Here is a 4659-nt window from a genome sequence, read left to right on the forward strand (position 1 = left end):
ATTGGCTTATTAGCTTTTAAAATTTTGGGTTTTTTTATAACTATAATATGGTCATATCTGATTGTCTATTCATTCCAGATTGACCATCCCTTTGCTTATTCCAGTATAGGAATTATCAATTCTTTTCCTACACTTCTGTCCTTCTTTTTTTGTCCCAGCCCATAACCATCTTATTTTTATAACAGTGGTCTTAAATAGTATTGTCATTTTTATGACTGAGATATGTTACTCAGCAAAAAGTCTTCCAGACTCACTCATGTTGTTTAGTGTTTCACAAGTTCATTGTTTTTCAGTACTGCATTGTGTGATTGTACCACAGTTTATTTGTCCACTTGTTTGTTGATGAGCCCTTGGACTGCTACCATCTCTTTGCTATCGTGGACAATGCTGCAATAAACATGACTAAGCATATATCTGTTTGTATCACAGTTCTGAATTCTTTAGGGTATACTTCCAGTAGTGGGATAGCTAGATTAAATGATATTATGTGTATTAAAATTAACAATATGGATCAGCATATGTGCTACAGATTAAATGGGATAGAGAGGGGGAGGAAAAGAGGAGGAAGAAAACCTGAGAATGAAAATATATAACAAATGTTTGCTTTAGCATTGCAAAAAGTTAATTGTAATAATTAGTGCCCATGAATTATTTCTGAGAAAAACTAATGTGATTTGTTTACTTTCTCCTTTCATGAAATAAAAAAATAAAAGATAATAGTAGCGTCTAGATCAGTAAGTGAAAAATAACATAATATTTTCAGGTGACTTGAGTCTATCCTCAGAAAATTCCAAAAGATTCCACAATACAGCTACTAGACCTAAATGAGGAATTTGGCAGCAATTTAAGGCATGATAGCAACAATCTGGAATTTTTTTAATCAAAAAAAGGAGAAGTATCAAAAGGTAACCAAGATTTTCATGTCATTATACAACAGCTCTTCAACTTATAAAATACCTAGCAGTAAAACTAAGCTGAGAGATAAAAGACTTACACAATGAAAACTACAAAACAATGGTATTAGAGACAGCCACTGGCATTTTAAATACTAGTAGAGATACTCAAGGTGGACAAGCTTGAGTGAAGCCTCTAAAATATGACAGATTAGGAAACAGCACTGTATACTTATTTCTGAAGTAAATGACCAGTGAAAACCTCATAAATAGGAATGAAACTGTCTGATCTAGCTCGAAAATGAGACCCTCAGGATGGGAAGGCACTGATGATATGACAGAGAAGAAGCCACATCCTCAATATAGAATATAACTTACTGATAAGGCTGGAATAAAACCTCCAGACAATGAAAGAACTTCATTTCCTCATGTGGCATAATTGAAAATGGAGAATAGTTGGAAACATGAATTAATAATTTTAATGAGAAATATATTCAATATAAATCCAGGATAGCTGAAAGTGGTAAAAAAATTAAATGAAATGCAAAAAGATTGAAATCCTAGGTAATTGTGAGCCAAAACTGTCTGGGTTTGGCCATTTTGAATTAGAAAATCGTGTTCTACTCTGACAGGAATAATAAAGAGGAACATTTACGATCAATAATACCATTTCACATTCTTCTTTTTAAAATTTATTTTATACTGGTTTGCGTACAAAATCATATACAATGTGTTTCATTCATATATATTGTTTCACACTTTTTTCATTCACATTGTGTTTCATATGCTCATTCTCTACATTGTGTATTACAAAATTAATCACCATTGCTCTACAGCCACTATTGCCACATCTTTCCACATACCTATCTTGGCTGAAAGCTGAAACCAACACAAAGATATTTGTTGTTGTTAAGTGTCATCAGGGTGAGCACAACCCACAGTGACCTCATGAGTAACAGATCTGAACCCTGTCCTATCCTGTGCCATTCTCAGCTTTATGATATACTCAAGCCCATTGCAGCAGTCACTGAGTCCACACTCTTGTTGGGTCACCTTTTCTTTTAGAACGAGAAAAAATATGGATCTCTCCAGTCACCTAACCAGAGGGTGGTCCCCCAGATTTCTTGGCACAATATGGTGAGTGTGTCCAGGGCAGCATTTGTTTGTTGAATTGTATGCCAATGGTATGCTATCAATTCCTGGAGCCTTGTTTTTTGCCAGTTCTTTCTTCTATCACATATAACATATTGGCATTCTGGTGGTCTAGTGGTAAGAAACTGCACTGCAACCACAAAGACACATAGTTTGAATCTACCAGCTGCTCTTCAGGAGAAGGATGAGCAATCTCCTCCTATGCAATTAAATGCCTCTCAAAGGGTGAAGGACATGAAGTATAAGAGACAAAGATCTTTGATGAGATGGATTAACACAGTGACTTGTGGCAATGAAGTCAGGTGTGTTGGAGACCATGATGCTGGCTGAGGATACAGCAAGGTGGAGAGCCGTTGTTCATAGGGTCTCTATGACTCATAGCTGACTCAACAACACATAACAGCAAACAACAGATACATCATACTGTGTTGTAAATACTAAGGATATAATAAAAACCATGATGTTTAAAGGAATTTTGAGCTTGTTTCAGTTGCATCTTCACGTGTTTCTAGAAACTTAACTGAGCTTTACTATAAAGGGTAAAGCAAATCATCTATACGTGAACCTTCAGAAAGGACATGGCATCATAAAACACTGTATTTAAATTTTTAGAAAATTTGTATGACTATTCTTACTGATTACTGCATCAAACTTATAACTGACCCTCTAGTTGGTGTTCTGAGGTTATAAATCACACAGAAAAATTACCCAACTCTTACTGAGTTAACAACATAGCTCTTAATGGATTAAATCACACGAGATCCCAGATTTTCATTAAAGATATGTAGTAAGTTGCAAAAATAATCATAGTTTCTCTGTTGATTTATACCTATTGCAAAGAGATTGCATCTGTTCCTATTAAGAGGCAAATTTTATTTCTTCACCCCTTGAAACCAGCCTTATACATATGACTTGAAAATGTGACACAAGTTGACTCTTGCCCTCTTGTTGGTGTGAACCTTTCCGTGGCATGAAGAAGCCCTCTGCCGCCTGCAGAAGCAGTGTGACTCACAGAAGACCCCAGACACACTGACACCCTTGGGGCTGGAAAGCTTCTCCTCCAGCCAGCACATCAACTGACTGCAGTGAGCCCAGGTGATAAGAGCAGAAAAGTTTCCCAACAAGGGATCAAAGAAATGACCCACAGAGTCATGACCTAGTACAACATGTTGGCCTTTTGTTTTTCCAAGTCACAAAGTCTCACAGTAGCTTACGAGCATAGAAAATTAATCAGTAAGTTGTTTGTTTTTTTTTTAAATCACACTAAATTCTTGCTGAGTATCAAGTCAGAACCGACCCATAGCTGAGAGCCGCTGAGAGCCTCAAACAGCTTGCTTTTGGGATTGCAGCACAGCTTCCTGCTTCTAAACCACCAGAGCTCCCCTTGAATTCTTAATCATTGTCTCCAGTAGTGCCATGTTTGCATTAAACCATGCAATTTTCACTCAAGCCTAATCCTGTTTCATGACAATGCATGGGAATATAAACTAGGTGGCTTTGTTGCTATGGATTTTTTTTTTTTAGTTTGAAAAAATGAATTGAAATTCTTGGTAATAAAACAATAAATCCGGACGTCATTAGCATCTTGCTCAAGGATCCCTTCGAAAGAGTTTCAACAATTAACTGAGTCACATATGGGCTATTTGAGCCAAATTATGACCTTCTTGGATTTTTTTTCTTTTGCTTTTATGGATTTGTTCTCCATAAAAAGCATTGAGATTTATATGTTATAATTGAATTGGTATAAACTTGAATGCTTTCCTATTACATATGAAAATATTTTATTAAATCCCAGAATTCATTTTTTCCTGCTGATTTTGAATAATATTCAATCACTTTTCTTCGTTGTCTAAAGATGTTTTAGATCCTGAACACTCTATTGTGCTTAAATGACGAATTCGGTAGAGCCAGACACTGTGATGGGTAAATTGACTCCTTTTCCTCTTCTCAAAAATGCTATTTAAAAAGCACAACTGAAAAGACATGTGTGTGTATGTGTGTGTGCATTAACTTTTGGTTTTCTTATAGAACTAGATGAGAGTAACAAATTCACTATTCTTTTTTGCATTCATATTTCCAAACATAGAGGGACCTTACATATATGGAAAGCATATGGATTGTAGTAGATCTTACCATTCATATTCTATAATGGAAAAAAAAAGAAAAGAGGGGGAACTAACACTAGGGAATCTTCAATATAAACATTAATAGTTTCCCACATCTTTGTTTAGAGAATAGCCTGAGGATTTCTAAACTTTTGGATCTTATTCATTCCAGAAGAGCTGTTTCACTTATGGCTACATAAATCTTGGCCTTTTAATGTTCCCAGATTAGGACTCTTTGGAAACTAGTTATTAGAGAACTCAAAAGTGATAGGATAGAGCAAATCAGACTGTGAGCTACAAAAGAGACAAGCCATTTGCTAAGATAATTTGAGTTTAACTGACAGGGAGTCAAGATTTGATAATGGAACATGAAAAGAGAAATACGTTGTAGTCCTAGTATTCTTTTTTTTTTTTTTTTTAAGACAGGGAATACTTTATTCAAAACCCATCAGAGAAATGGACAGCTTGGGTCTGTGACAAAGCATTCATGTTTTAAAGCATAGGTCAGT

This window comes from Elephantulus edwardii, unplaced genomic scaffold (genome assembly GCF_000299155.1).
Source record: "Elephantulus edwardii isolate Elephantulus edwardi_28Jun2011 unplaced genomic scaffold, EleEdw1.0 scaffold00039, whole genome shotgun sequence".
NCBI classification, from domain to species: Eukaryota; Metazoa; Chordata; class Mammalia; order Macroscelidea; family Macroscelididae; genus Elephantulus; species Elephantulus edwardii.